Here is a 16,980-nt window from a genome sequence, read left to right as displayed (position 1 = left end):
TAGACTTGTATACATTCAGTCTCATGATGCAGGCTCATATTTGCTCTACCCTTTCTGCAGGGGGATTTATTCTCCCAGTTCCCACCTAAAGGCTCAGGGATGCAAGTGTCAGGGACATGAGAAATACAACAATCCTTGCTACCACTGAAGACCAAGGCAAAAAACTGAGTGAGTACCTCAGCCTTCTCCTGGCCTGCCTCTTCTGGCCAATGTATCTATAGAATCCCCTTTTCCTGTTTTTAACATCCCTAATCAAGTTCATTTCCATCTGCTTCTTGGCTTTCCTAATTGCCTCCCTGAAAGTCCAGACAGCCTTTTTATTAACTCTCAGGCTTCCCTCAGTGACTTCATCATTACCAGCCTGAACTATCAAGAAAGGATAATAATCAGAGGGGTAGATCAGACTAGAAGTTCCCTAGAAATATCCCTGACACCAGCCCCTGGGGAGGCAGCACACTTCCCTCTGGGTAGGGTTGGGCTGCCACTCAGGGACCCCTGTTTCACACAGTAGTGTGTCACCTATGACATCAACCCTTCCGTCCTTCTTGGCAGAGGCAGTCTTGAGGTGCAGAGTTGACCACCTCACCCTAGACAACCTCTCAGCTGGACCTCTCACCACATCCGCAATCACAATCACCTCTCCTTCAAGTTCCAGAGCCTCAAACCCATTACGTAGGGGCACCTGGGGAACAGAGGTAGGTTGGGAACGTTGCCTGTGATGCTGAGCTGGGACCTGTTTCCACCACTGTTTAAGATATATCACACTGGTGTCTTTCTCGCATGTTTGGCAGAGTTACTCAATCAGTCTATCTCCTGCTCATACTCTGGTACTCCTTAATCTCTCCACCTTCTCCTTGAGCTCCACCACCATACTGACCAGATCACTTACCTGCTCACACTTCACACAGGTAGAATTCCTGCTCCCCTTCACTGGCAGCAGCAGGCTCAGGCACTCACTGAAGCCAGAGAGTTGACCCACTAGATTTTTATGTGGGCACTCCTTCTGAGTCATCACATTCTTTCTTGCCAGAGCCTTCTTCCTGATGGAGACCGTGGCTAGATTTGTTGTCTGGGAGGCAGCTGGTTGGTGAGCTGATCACCTGAGAGGGCACCTGCCCTGCACAAACTGCCCAAGCAAACTGCCGCACCACACCCTTCCGATGCGCCATGCGAGGTGTCACTCCGCCTCCTACTGGCAGATTTCAACACAGGAGGGTGATTTAATAATCCTACTGCCGTGCAGAGGACAATGGCACCCCACAGCTGCTCCCAACCAAATTCTCTGCTTTGGTGTGGAATAATTCCACTCGAGTGCTGAGTACCTCAACAAAAGGGCGACAAACTTTCTATGAGTTCATCTAGTAAGAGTTCATCATTTTCAGTATATCTGATAGGAGACAGTGAAACCGGATTATTAGAAGCCACTGTTACTTCTCTACAATGGAGTTCATTGAGATATAAGTGTAAGATTTTTACTACTCTGTTAAAAAAAAGAAAAAAAAAGTTGCATCTGTAAATAATATTGTCTTGCTAGTTTCCTTTTTTAGTTTTAGGTTTTCCATCAAATGGAAGAAGGACAAATTGTATTGTCACCTTCCAGAGGTGTTGTAAAGTTATAAAAACTGTGATACATCAGCTGTGAGCAGCTCCTAACTTCTGATCCTCACTAATGATTTCTGTTGCCACTATTTTCATTCAGAAAGATCTGTCCATCTCTGCAGCCAAGAATGCTACAGCAGTGCTTCTTAGAGAACTACTAATTTACTGCTGTATGTTAGCAGAGTGCTGAGCTGAAGACTGCCTTGCCTGGTACTTTGTTGACCTTCAGACAATACTGAGTTTTGAAAATAATGTTACCTCTGTGCCAAAAGCTCAGCCATTTTGTTTTTGACCCTATTGTTAACTAACACAGTGCTTATTATAACTACTCTGTAGTGACCTTCTGTGTACTGTGGTAGAGTTGCCATTTGATAGGTAGTTTTAAAAAACATTTATCTTAATGAAATCAGTTTGAATCTTTGTTTTGGCCAGGTTCCTGTGTTCTGGGTGTCTCTACATTAGTATTTTTGCTTGGATCAGGAGTGATCTTCTGTTCTCAGTCTGTAGGCCGGAATCCTTTAAGATGAAACTAAAACAGAAAATGGGGATCCAAGAACACTTAATGTACTCAAGTCACTAATGCACATTGATGTCGAAAGCTATAGTAGAACTACCCTGAAGTAAAACTTCCGAACATGTTAGCCCCTGTACAAATCTGCCCCCTGTGAACTACCATAATTGCTAATACGAGGAAAGCCTTTGTATTTAGCGTTTCAGAACTATTCAGCATCCAGGATATTTTCAAGATAATCCAGGTCTTCTAGTAACATATTCTACTTTGTAATTTATTAGATTTATGTGGTGTATGAATCCTTCTTTGTTTTCTGGTTCAAAGCTTGCTTTCTGAAGTATTTCTTGTGATAAGACTCTAGGATATGAGAGGTGGATGCTGCCTTGTGGCAATCAACATCACTGTCTGGACAATTTACATTTGAAAGCATTTCTTTGCAGCTGTTTGCCTTCGGAAGGGAGTGCTCAGGACTGTTTAGTGGACTGTTCCTGTTTGCTATGGGAGATTGGGGGATGATACCATTGTATCCTGTGAAGACAAGATACAAGTTGGCATCTCCATACTCCCTCTTACCTGCTGGCAAGGCAGGGAGATGGGAACAAAAGGAGGTCCTGCTGAGATCCAGAAGCCAGAAGCTCACTCCAAAAGGAGCTGACGCCACAACTTTGGACATATAAATAAGTTTGTGCTGCCATCACAGTTGCCGTTGTCATCATCTCATCAGTGGAACAACACCCAACGACCCACCACTACTGAAGATCAACGACTGAACCACGAACCACGCTGGACCCATGGTGGTGACTATCTCCCTCTTCCTTCCTGTAGAGACTCCTTGCTCCTATTTTCTATCTTTTCTACTGCCCTTCTTCCCTTCTCCATCACTCTAATTTGTACCTATAAAGACTTCTTACTTCTATTTCTTACCTTTTCTATCGCTCGCCTTCCCTTCCCCATTACCCCAATCTGTAATAGTGTCCGTCCTCCCCTTTCTTCATCTCCCTTATTAACATTTGTAATAAACTAGTTGGACCAACATTTGAACTGTTTCTTAATCTCACACCAGTTATACATATATCAAAGAACCTCTTCTCCCTCCTATAAATTGGAGTGGGACATGTGGCAAGGTTTTGGTAGCCACAGGGGTGGCTTCTGTTAGAAGAGACTAAGGTCTACACACATGTTGCACAGAGACATTTCCAGCTGGCTCCAAAACAGATCCAATTGCTAGCCAAAGCTGAGTTCATCAGCAATGCTAGTGGTAACTCTGTAATGACACATTTGAGAAAGAGTAAAAAAAATGTTGCATAGTAGCTGAGAGAAAGATGAATGGGAAAAAAATGCAGGAGAAACTGCCTATGGAACAGACTCACTCAGGATTAGTTGTTGAGGAACTACAGCACTGTCAACTGTTTACAGGCTGGTTTGGCCCAGTTCTGTGACTAGCAGGGCAGAAGGATTTGCAAATCTGTGCCTCCAGAATGGAGAACCAGGGGACCCCTAATAATTAAAAACAGAGGCAATGATCTGAGGAGAAACAAACTAATTTACTAAATATGGTATTGGAATGCGAGATAACACACTATAATACAATATAATTAGAATTGAAGCTAATAAATCAAATATAATGAGAGAGAGTGTCTGAAAGGTGGAAAGGCCTCACCATAACACTGAGGTGAGATGCGCAGTTGGGTCGAGAAGCAGGGAGGAGAGACAAAAAAAGGGAAGGTCTCATCACTTTACCAGAGGTTATACCTCCTCTCTGAATTCAAAGTCCTCTGGGATATGTAGTTCTTCTTCTCTTCCAGACAGGTGCTCGGAACTGGAGCATTAACTCTTTAACTCCAGTGCACTTCCAGTGCAACGTCAGTGTACATGATGCTATGATGTGGAATACTGATAACCAAAAATTGTAAAACCGTGACAAGCACATAGGAAGGATACACCTTGGAGTAGCTGGTCAAGCATTGCATCTCATGAAAGGGACTTTAAGCCAGAACAATGGGAAATGTGTGAAGAAGAAGGATTGGCAGAGATGAAGTGTTATGGAGTGATTGTATCTCTAGTTCCCCACATCCCTGCACCACTCAGGGAAGGGGAGGAGGTTGAAGAATCAGGACTGAAGTTGAGCCAGGGAAGAAGGAAGAGATAACTGGAAGGCAGCTTTACTCTTATACTTCTCGTTGTATGATATTAATTGGCAATACCTTGTTGTATGATATTAATTGGCAATAAATTAAATTAACCTTCTGAGGTAGAGTGTTTTGCTCATGATTGCAAATGGTGAGTGATCTTCTTACCCTTATCCCAACCTGTGAGCTTTTTGATCTTACTTCTTTCACTGCCTTGCTGAGGAGTCTGAGGAAGAGAGGAGATTGGTGGGCAGCTGGCAGCCAGTCAAGTTAATCAACCTTATATGGTCATCTTGAAAAGAGGAAAGAATATGACTGTTCCACAAAGGCATCCAATTAACCAACTGAAAAGTGTGGCTGTTCATGTTCATATATTTCTACCTTATTCTAATGATGCCGACTTTGAACACAGTTCTGTAGGATGGAGGTATGGTTTGTAATATTGAACTTCAATACTGAACTTCAGGCTTTTGAAAAATCTGTAAGGTGATGATGGAGGGAGATAAAGTCTATGTCTATACCAATAATTTGAAATGTACCCAGTACTGTACCTACACAATAAAGCAAAACTAGCACCAAATAATTCACATCCATGCTAATAAATTCACCTTTTAAAGCTGTATGGCTGTCTGCAACCCATGGATGTTTAAACATCTAAATCATGTTCAAGAATAACAGTGAAATGGATGTGAAGGACTAATTTACCATTACATGAAATTCAGATTCTTGGAATGTCCTAAGCCACTAGGTTATTCATTAGCAAAATTCATACATTCTATATATTCTTTAACACAGAGTTTATAACTGACATTTTGACTGCAATCCAGTTGGATCCCATATAAACTAAACATTAGATACATTGTCTTGTAGAATATAAGACTCTTCCACACAGCAGACAAGAGCATATCCAGAATTACAGTACAAATGATCTCTCTTTTACAATTAATTGTTCCATGACTAAAAAAGCACCTATGGAAAAATTGTTGATTCAGTATCCAGTCCAAGATGTACAAGGTGTGTCTATGGTGTGGTTAAGGAGAAAGAGAATATAGGGAAAAAGAGGGAAAAATGTAATATGAATGGTGTCTCATTTATGAGCCAGAATGACACCATAGTAAAGTGAGAATAAGTAAGCTGTACTTATACAATTAAAGAAAGTATTATACTTGAAGGAAGCAAAGACAAAGCAATGCCATTTCCTACCTGGAGGTAGTTTCTAGTAAAGTTAGTAACAATAATCTGTGTGCACAGCAGAGTGCAGTTCTGTAGATACTCTGTAACAATTACAGACATTTAGAGCATGCCTCAATAATTTTGTGTATATGATCAGAAAAAATTCTTCAGTATTCTGGTTGTATCCTAAACACTTGCCAAACAAGTAAAAATATTTTTCTATGGAGTCTATTGTCCATACTTTCAGCAACATGTTTGAAGTTCCTTTAAAGCTGTATTCAAAATCCGAGTGGTCCGATTACTTGGTGAGATACCGGAACAGACTTCCTGGAAGGTGGTGGAATCATTGTCCCTGGAGATTTTCGAGAGAAGGGCAGATATAGCATTTAGTGACACGGTTTAGCAGTATGGTGGTAATGTGTTGATGTTTGGACTAGATGATCTTAGCAATCTTTCCAACCATTATGATCCTATAATTATGAATACTGAATATATCTCAGTTGTCATTGGTTCCAACATTATTTTGAGTTCTAACTTACATGAAGTTTGTCTGTTAGAGTCATAATTACTCCAACAGAATCATTTAGTCTAACAAAAGTTCTAATCATTTAAATGTGATAGAAGGAATCCCAATTTATCTGTGGATTTATACTCTGCTTCTTGTAGAAGAAATAGCCTAGTTTAATAGATTCACTTGGAATAAAGGGAGGTAACCTGAGATTTATGACAGTCTTAAAAGCCTATCATAGAATACTTTGGGTTGGAAGGGATCTTTAAATTCCACCCCCCCCTGCTATAGCTATGGATAACTCCCACTAAACCAGGTTGCTCACAGTCCCATCCAGACCGGCCTTGAATGCTTCCAGGGAGGGGCATCCACCACCTCTCTGGGCAACCTGTTCCAGTGTCTCACCACCCTCACATTAAAGAATTTATTCCTGATATCTAGTCTAAATCTACCTTTTTTCAGTTTAAAACAATTTCCCCTTGTCCTGTAGCTTCATGCTCTTACAAAAAGTTCCTCCCCAGCTTTCCTGTAGGCTCTAAGGTCCCCCTTCTTTTCTATAGGCTGAAGAGCCCAATCTAAATTCTATTCAACTGTGAAGTTGTTTGAGCTTTGTTACTCTCAACTACTATGCTTATAGACTTGTTCTGCATATGACAGCTTACAACATGTTAATCATGGTCACTTACCTAAAATCTGGCTACATATACCTTCACATATGTTTCTTATTCACATAGTCTCATCCTCCCTTGCCCTTCATACACTCTCTTTCATTTGTACATGAAAATTGGGTTCGTTGAAATACTTAATAGAGAAAGTTATCCTCATGTGCACTAAACAAGGCATTTTGTGACTCATAAATACTATTTTTGATCTTATGTTCTTACAGCATCTGTTTAGGATTCCAGAAATGTAGTTGCTCCATGACAGATTCTTTTTATCCACATAATACTGGAAAGTATGTAGAGATAGGAATAAAAGACTAACAATTTCCTAATTGAACAGTAAAAAGTCAACAGCAATTTTACATATGAAATTTTCATGGTGGCAATAGAGTCAAGTTGTCAGTCTTCCGAACATACTACCAAAACGTGACGTAGAGCTACATATCAATATTTCAGGTATCCCCCTAAACACATTTCATTTCCCCCCTTTATACTGATTTGTACCCATACAATATGATTGACAGCTGTTTCCATTTTCTGTAATGAACTGAAATTTTAAATTAACTTGAACAAGAACAGAAAGAGAAGAAAATGAAGCAAATACATACATAGCATTCATTTCCTACCCCGTGTGTAAAGAAAAGCTTTTGTCACTGAAGTTTGCTTTTCCCTTCACAGTAATGGTAATGTAGATGCTCATCCCAATTCCTCTATAAGCACCTATTGTAGTGAGTAGGAAGTCACTGAAAAGTACTTATCTGCTATGTTCACTAGAGAGCAAAACAAACATGTTGACCTTCAATTCTTCTCCCTTTTAACTCTCTTCTTATCAGAGGATGTCAACATATAGCACAAGGACAAATGCCTGCATTTTTGTGAGGAACGCTGTCATGAAACAAATAGCCTCTGGGAGGAAAAAAATAGAAGCCTTTCAAAAGGCCTAATGTGTAAAAGAGGCAGTCTCAGTGAACCCATCACTGTATGTCAAATGTCTAAATAAGAGGAAAAAAAAGCCCTGTGAAGAAAAAGATTTCCCCCTCCCCTGAGATGCAATATTTTACTAAAGCACTCACGTGTCAATGACAAAATTTTAAAACAAAGTGTTTATTCTAATAAAGTTTTCATTTTTCCTCTTTATTATAGCAATTGTTTTCTTAACTGATTATGATGCTTATCTATAGTATGATATTTAGACTGAAAAAAGAAGTGAGCCTCTTTATAGAAGTATGAAAATTGAATGGTTGACATTTTTTCCCTACAGCATATCTCTAATTGAGATCTGTACATTGCCTAGTATTTTTTTTCTTTTTTTTTTCTTTTTTTCACTATAGTCTATTAGAATCAAGGTAAAATACCAACTAAAATGGCTCTGAAATTTAATAATTCCAAGAGTAATAAAAAATATAATGTGTATTGTTCTGGTGGGAAAAGGATATTTCCCACTTACATAGTTTTGGGATGTAATTGCATCATTTCAAAGCTACAGGAGATTTGATGATATTGACACAGACTGTAAAACTTTCTGCTGATTCTCTCTAGTTTTTTCCTTTTATGGATCAAATTTGTGAATATCTGATGAGAGAGTTAAGGAAATCCTTGATGTAAACCCTCAGACCTAAAAGAAATGTGTCTTTAATAACAAACCTTCTGAAAGAATTACTGAAAATCCCACATCTGTTTCTATGTGTTATTCTTGTTTACAGAATAACAGTTATTACTTCAGCAGCTTCTACCACCATATGTGTGTAATAAGTAAATGAACATAAAATGGAATGAAAACATTAAAAAAAAAAAAAAAAAAAGCTAACCACACCCAGATTAACACATCCATTCTTCCACCTGCTGTGTTCTGGAGCATGAACAGAGCACTGTTTGGGTCATGATGATCAGTAAAATGAAAGTCCTGGGAAACAACATGGTCTTGTGAATGAGTGATTATTTCTTAAAGTCAGTTTATGATAGCTTACATACCAGTAACTGTACTTATTTAATTCATTATTCTGATCCAGTGACTATGGAAAGTATATAATTATTTCAGTTAAACAGATCAGCAATTATGCAGAAAATAAAGTTAAGAATATTTGATATAAATGAATTGCAATCCTTCTCTTTTCACTTTTATTAAAAATGAAGTTGTATATAATTAAAGTATTCCTTAAAACTCCTTTCTTTTTCAACGGCAGAAATGACTGTCTTTGAGAAATGGAAACCAACTGGGTAGAGTCACAATCCATACTGATTATACTTACAAGGAAGAGCATCAAAATTCAAAAGTGGTCCCATGACACCCAACGGATTTTTTGCCATTGCATCCCTGTTTCACTGCTGCACCCCTCCCTGGTTTCTGATAGCTGAATTAAAATATTGAAGAGTATATCTATCTGTTCTTAATGTCTTTTCATTTTTGAAACTGGAATAACCACTGCTATTAAGGAAGTTAATGTTAATTAGTGATAGTAATTTAATCGATATCATTTTAGCTTTTTTTTTTTTTTTTTTTGCATTTTTGATCATTTATGTAAGTGTTGTCACTTTTTAGAAGTGCAAGGTCATTCTTTCTTTTAATGACTTTCACTATACATTTTGATATGGAAAGCTCACTCTTGCCATATTTCAATTTTGGTATGGTTTATTTTAATCTACCAAAATTATTTGTGGCATGCAACATGCAACACAGTGACATATATGAAAAGTAGATGGAGGAGGATATCTTTCCTTCCTTAATGATGTCTAAGTTCCAACTTCTTAGCAATATTTACAGGTTCAATATGAACCTCCCGATAGATTTGTTTTCCCTTACTTAGATACTCCTTTCATATGAAAAAGAAAGTAAGACTGACTGTCACTTCCTGGCTCAGTGAACTTCTGTGGTAAGCAGTTGTTCCCAGCACTGACTCCATTCATGTACTGATTGCATCCCAGTGAGTTGCCTTTGCGGGAGATGTCAGATTAATGTCTCCCAAAAGATTCAGGGGATGATGGCATAGAGACTTTCTTGAGTTGCTTAAAAAGATAATTTCTTCACATCCTTATTTGACAATATGGTCAATAACAAACTACCACCATGATAGTACCTCCTTAGTCTCTTCTCTGATCTTGACTGAAAAAGTCTTGGTTAGTTTGCTGTTCATTCCAAGCATAAGCCTACTACTCTCACAGATGCCTATCTATGTAAAGTAAGAGGACTCATCCTATTAGACCCTGACTATTTTCCTGAAAATCTTATGTCCATCTACTACAGAGCTCTAATCTCAAAACTTTCCAAGCAATCTCATTATTAGTGCAGTAATATCACAGTCATGCATCTTTGGGTGGTGCTCCAGTGCATTCTGTTTAACTATTTTGTAACAAAATATTTTTCATAATCTGAGTTGTGGCATTGTCAAGCGTCTTAGTAAGTGAGAGAGAGAGATTTATTTATTTATTTATTTATTCCAAAGATTTTGTCTTCCATCATATTAAAGTTTTAAGTTCCCAGACCATGATTGTGAGTAATACAGTGGAGATATGTTTAAACATATCATGGAGATTATTCAGATAAACTCAAACAAAAGTGAAATGAATGCAGACTGGAACTAAAAAGTTTGATGAATATAGGTAACTTTTTTTAAGTACTCCTTACACCACATAATTCTCTTTTCAATGCAAGACACAATGAAATTTTTTTCTAGTCATGTACAGAGGTTATGACTGTGCTGAGAAGGCTCAGGGCTATGAAGATCAAGATGGAACTTTCCAGTCAGGTGAAAAATAAACAGAAAGATTTCAGGTGTTTTATTATCAAGATGTTGATTATCCCTAAATGATCAGCACTAGAACATGTTATCTTGATGGTTATTTCCTGGTCTCGGTTCTCTCTCTCACACATGGAAACTGATTTCAAGTTCATTGAGATTGCACTAATTAGCTAGATATCCATTAATCTTATTGTCAGGAGAATGATTGTTTCCTTCTGAGTTGAAAGGTTGATGTTCTTGACTGACAAAATAGACAATAAGGAGTTGCTAATATGCTCACACTGGCATCTAAATACATAGAGAAATTTTACTTCTGAATACAAGCATTTGACCCACAAAGGCATTTTATTTACTGCAGAGCATTTCAAGGCAGGACTCTGTGAGGATCTCTACCTTCCATGTCTTACAGCATCCAGGAAAGTGATCTACATGTACTTAGCAGGAGATTCTAGATACATATATATCGGAATGCAAGTGGCTTGTGCCATCTTTGAAGGTAAAAAGATCTGAAAATTACTCAGGCAAGAATAGCACTCAGCAAACACCCCATAAAAAAAACTTCTTTTACAGTAACAAGAGTGGTGTGAGAATTGAAACCACCATTTGCATTACTTAATTTACTCCATCTCCTCACTATGCTTATAAAAATATACTCTTAAAAATGTAAAAATATTTTTTTCTTCCATAAGAAAACCATAATATGACCATAGTATGCTTTTAATAATTTTTATATCATTTTCTATTGTGTCTAAACAAATTTGTCATCCCTTACAAAAATTCACTTTTTTTTACTACGCCCAAAAGTACTCAGCTTATTTTATACCATATCCTAATAAAGGCCTCATGTTACAAAAAGTTACAGCTTGAAAACAACCAATGTCACACTTCAGTCAATTGCAAGGATCACTGCTAAGTCCCCTAAGACTTGATTCTCTTGTCCCTACAATTGCTTGGATTAAATATTCTGTCTCCACAAAACTGCTAGCTCTTACTGCCTCAAGGAGTGAGGGAGACTGGAGCAGAGAAATCAAACTAATGTTTCTGATGTGTCAGTGCACAGCATACTGCCATTAAAACATCAAGCCAGCATGATTTATTAGCAATTTTAATTAATTTTCTGAGTCATTTCCTCAGGGCTCAGTTCTGTAATCTTATTACTATGAGCTTAACATGCTATAGTAAGACTATGTTTTCTAATCTTTCTTTTGTTGTTAAATGCAATCCCTGCTTTCATTAGAAAACTCTTGAGATGAAGCAGCTTGCTCTTCTGAACAGTGAAATTTTTTGCATATATTCTTTAGAAATTAGTGAAAGTTATATACTAGAGTATATTAGTTCTTAATACAGAACTCATCACCCAATTTTCTCTTTTATTCTTTCACTGAAAAATCATGCTGCCAGCATTTGATGTCCCAACTTGAAAGCAGAAAAACTACATCCCTAGAATTTTAGGTATGGAGTAATGATTTCACTTATCCCCAGTTTGTTTTTTGTACTCATCACCAAATCATAGCCTAATTTAATTCAGTGGAAAAAAAAATAACTAAATAAAGTGAATAAACTGTGCTCCTGAAGTTTTATGTATATTATGAACCACAGCCTTGTATGCTTTTACTGTTTGCTTTTTAGCCTCTGATTACTCTGAAGCAGAAAGCATTTATTAGCTGATTTGTCAAAAGATGAGTACTTTTTATTAGCAGTATTTTTCCCCAGGATCACACAACTTTGCAGTGATATGGATTAAGTTATTTTTATCACATCTGACCAACTATTCATGAGCAGTTTTAGTGGCTGTGAACATTATTCCTGAGGGTCACTAATATGTCACAGTCACTAAAATTAGATATTTGAGATAGCAAGGTAATTTACATGGTTGCTTGTTATGTTTTGTTTTTAACAACTTTTGTGTCATAAATGTACAATATTATTCTTTTTAATTAAACACAAATATTCTAATAATTCACCAAATATTTTGTATGTGTTATTATTTCAATTCCCATAGCACCACTGATTACAAACCTCATGTCTGTTATAGAAATGGAATTTTACACCGGGGTCAATAAACACGGTATCAACATAGAAGAACGGATGAAGACAGTCTTGTCGATTCAAGTCTCATCTGTGTTGAAGTCACTAAGACTTCAACTAAAAAAGATGACTATACAAATGTACCTACAGCCTTTACTTTGCCCTTTGCCTGACACAAACTTAGAATAGAGTGAAGCATGGTGTTGGGGTGCTTTAGCTGTGTAATATTATTGACAGTAATACTGTCAAATATCAGAAACTATTATTTTGCTTCTTTGCTAGGAAAATGATACATTATTGAGAAATAGGTTTAACAGTTACTGCAAAAAGAAAGCAGTAAAATATGCATTAACTCTCACAAAAGGGAGTTTGTCCTCTGTTAAGGACAACTAAAAACATCAGTTGGAAAAACAGCATAAATAAGCTGAAGGAATATCGCTGCTTACATCTTGACCTTATCCAAAAATCTTGAAGGTCTATGAGGATAATTTGCTCAAAGTTTAATACAAATTTAGGAAATGAGGGAGTTGTACTTGTATTCCTTTCTCCCTGCTGTCTGATCTTTAAAAAGATGCTTCCAGATGTATTATACAATGATATTCAAACTTATAACCTAAAACATCACAGTCCTAAGCTACATGACTGCTTTTCAACAATGACTTGAGAAACCAAAATCTGCAAACACCTATTTATTTGAGCTGTTTGAGAGCAGCGATTAAACCTCATGACTAACAAGGCAGTAGTTGATAGCTCTAGGAGTGCTCTCTCATGTTGGAGGTAAATTGGTCTTCTAGATGTGGGGAATCATCCTTTTACTCAAGTAGTGATAGACCAAGGGGGAATGGTTTTAAGCTTGAGGAGAGAAAGTTTAGATTGGATGTCAGGGGGAAGTTCTTCACAGAGAGTGGTGAGGTACTGGAACAGGCTGCCCAGAGAGGCTGTGAATGCTCTGTCCCTAGAGGTATTCAAGACCATGTTGAATGGGGCCCTGGGCAGCCTGATCTAGTGCCAGAACTGGAGGTTGGTGGCCCTGCATGTGGCAGGGGGCTTGGAACATGATGATCCTTGGAGTTCCTTCCAACCCAAGCCATTATGTTATTCTGTGATATAAGGTTGTTCCCCATTCTCATATCTCAGTTCTGTCATGGTGATGTACCGCCACATTTTTACTTCCTTCAGTGAATAGTGAGGTACTCTGAAGTCACACAGCAATAACTTTTTCAGCATGAGATCCATCTGAATTAAATGCTGATTGGGCTACTATACCAAGAAAGAGCAGGTAGATGTTTTTTAGCTCTTCTCTCTTAAAAATTGACCTGTGAATGCACCAGACTCCTACATACAAAAATATTATATAAATTCTTAAAATTTATCACCAGCAATAAAATACGAGAGACAAGGTCAACAGTCTAGCAGAGTCAAAGGTACATGAGCTGTATATTGTATTGATAATTAGTGATATATGTACATCTCCTTTTCCTTGTCTAGCTCACAGAACCTTTTAAGACTAGTACCAGCTATAGTCAATAATTTTACTTTCCAGATTATGAAGAGTTACTGTGTGTTTCACTGTTTTAGTCATTTTTTCAACTAATATTTTTTTAGATAATTATTATAATTTCAACAGAATTTAGTGAATTTTTGAATTTTTGCAAGTGCTATCTTATATCTTTCATGGAAAAAATTGATTTGTGATGAGGCTGGTAAAAAGTGTGAATGATAACTTGGCTACAAAGGAAAAGACTGCTATCAAATAAGTACTTTTCTCCTGAGGGAGCAAAGATTGCATAATAACTGCCTGGTCATGGAATCAGTACCATGAAATATCAGTACTGTTTTAAGGATAGTAACTATGGTATGGGTTTAGATTCCGGCCTGAATGAATCCAATTAATAATTATTATCTTTTTGTCAGTAAATAAATTAGACTTGTTTAGACTTGATGGAACTCACACCTTCTTTCTGATGTATAATTTTTTACCTTGCAGAAAAGATACAACTTGTGGTTTAAATTAAAATGTGTTGACTAAGAAAGTAATTTTCCTGAGAAAATGCCACTTACGAACATGTTGATAACAGAAGTTACCGCAGCCTTGGACCATCATACCACTTTTCCCCAGATAGAAAATAAGGACAATCCTCTTGCTACAGTATCATAGGGACAAATCTATTCTCTGTTGTATAATTAGTAAGAAACTATCTATGTGTTCCCATTCCAGCAATTACTTAACAGATCATTGGGATTCAGTGTACTGGGAAATAAATAAATAAATAGATAGATAGATACAGCTGTGCTTTTTCATGTATGTGAAAACACAGACATAACTGCCCTTAAAGAGGTTCAGAAACTTCAAAATGTAAAATTGTTATATAATAATAACTAGCATTCCTATGTCCTCCAGAGCACTCTAGGAATAAATGATGGAGAAAAGAGAGAAAAACGAATGATTTTTGTAGATCACATAAGCTTTAAGTCAATTATATTTTGAAAGAAAATTATATTCAACTATCATGTGTATCTTTGAATTGTTCTGCCTCTTTTTGTCATCATTTTTCTAAATTTTTTTCCTGTCCCTACATAAATGCAAACTAGTTGAACATAAGTAAGAAATCACTTAAAACTCTGAAATATATGAAGTTCCATCAGGAAAATAAGACCACATTCTATTGTGCTAAAATTACTTTAGTGTATTGTGATCCAGAATACCCACTGTAGTAGGTTTTGTTTCTTTTCATGTTGTTTTCTTACTATGTTATTTCAGTTAATGATGACTGTGATATTTTAAAGATACTGATTCTCCCATTTTTTACATCTCTATCTTGCCCCTTCATACATGTCATTAGATGATTTCCAGTGACTGAAAGCTGAAGCTCACTTATTTTGTGACTGTCAGAACTGTATTTAGCGTTCTAATGCAATAAGCGTGCATTTTGGTAAAGTAAAAATTGCTGGAAGGGTTCTAGCAGTACAAGTTGCTGAATGAGCTCTAAACAGTAGTATCTCCAAGGAATTTTGAAGAGAAGACTAAGGGGAGATCTCATGGCATTCTACAGCTTCCTCATGAGGGGAGCAGAAGGGCAATGCTGATCTCTGCTTTCTGATGATTGTGACAGGACCTGAGGTAATGGCATGGAGCTGTGTCAGGAGACAGTCAGGTTGGGGATTAGGAAAAGGTACTTCATCAGAGTGTGGTGGACATGGAACTGGCTGCCCAGGACATTGGGTACGGCCCCAAGTTTCTGGAGTTCCAGAAGCCTCTGGACAAGCTCTCCGACATAGAGTTTGAATTTTGTGTGGTCCTATGTGGAGCCAGGAGGTGGACTCAATGGTCCATGTGTGTCCCTTACAATTCAGGTTATTCTATGATTCTATGTGACATCTAACCTTTTTCAGTTCTGAGATAATGTTGCAAAGGATGAAGTTAAACAAAAATCAAGTCTTTTGCACTGTTCCTTTTCATCTACAGAAAATGAGCATGTGCATTAAACAGAAAAGTATATGCATCAAACCTTCATTCTTGTTTTGTGTATAACTTCAACAGACACCAGTGTTGCCTTCTTATTCTTTTAAAAATCTGAAACAAGCTCACTAGCTTACCATAACAGAACCTCCCTTCCCTTGTTACCAAAAACACAAAACAGAATTAAAATTGAGAAATAACTCCTGAAGGAGACCCCAAGTTCTAAAGGAGAGAGTAAAAGTGAGAACAAAGACACATGTAAATCAAACGCTAAACATTGATAATATATTCAATTCAGAAAAAAAACTAACGGTTTTTTGTTGTTGTTTCATTTTGTTTTGTCTTTTTTTTTTTTTTTTTTTTTTAAAGCTTCTGGTCCAGCTGAATACAGGAGAAGCTTACGGAGACTTAGAAAAGCTATTAGGCTTTTTCCTGCATTACGTCCTACTAGTAACAAAATCTGCAGTATTTTTTTATTAAGACATCGTGCAAATAGCTTGCAATTATACTTTCTTAGTTTTTAGTGTCTGGAACTATTTTTTATTCTAATTTACATAATTTCTATATATTTGATAGTGAGATTTTAAAAAATAAAGCATATAAAACTGATTAGCAATGAATTCACTGTATTTAAAAGCAAAGATTTTTAAAATAATTTGTGTACTAATTGCAAAAGACATAAAAGGGTTGTTTTAATGTCTTCCAGAATCTACACTCCCAAAATTACCCCCAAACTTTTGTTCTGTGCAGTTCTAAAACAGTGAAATGACTCCAACTTTCCTGGGTAAATGTAACTGCACCTGGTACTTCAGGGCAGTCTTGATCTTCCTCCTCCACTTGACATTAATCATGAAAATTCCATGGAAATGAATTGAATCACACTAGTATTCAGTGGATGTAAATGAAAAAAAAGCTTGTCCGTGTTTTATTTTGCATAATGATCTGACACTTGAGAATGATATTTCTCATTGGAATATCTCCAGAAAAGGAATTTCCTTGGTGGTTTTCATTATCACAATAAAGAGCAGAGATGATCTGCAAGGCAGTGAAATGCAGTTAAAGAGAACTATAAACAAATGGAGTGAGGTGAGGTAAGTTTCCTGATCTCCAGGGCACTGTGGAAAACGTAACTCCTCCTCTGTAAATGAAATTCAGTTTGAAGCAAACAGCTTT

General features: G+C 37.0%; 1 long non-coding RNA gene across 1 annotated transcript in view; it reads right to left on the bottom strand.

The window, feature by feature from the left end:
• Nucleotides 1-1,050, bottom strand: part of LOC107052312 — a 31,998-nt gene extending 30,948 nt beyond the window's left edge. Inside the window, exon 1 of the long non-coding RNA XR_001464719.3 lies at nt 890-1,050. This is a non-coding gene — a long non-coding RNA (uncharacterized LOC107052312). The remainder of the gene's footprint in view (nt 1-889) is intronic.
• Nucleotides 1,051-16,980: the final 15,930 nt, after the last annotated feature.

Source organism: Gallus gallus, chromosome Z (genome assembly GCF_016699485.2).
Source record: "Gallus gallus isolate bGalGal1 chromosome Z, bGalGal1.mat.broiler.GRCg7b, whole genome shotgun sequence".
Lineage (NCBI taxonomy): Eukaryota > Metazoa > Chordata > Aves > Galliformes > Phasianidae > Gallus > Gallus gallus.
The sequence above is the reverse complement of the archived record's forward strand: the minus strand, read 5'-3'. Positions and strand labels throughout refer to the sequence as shown.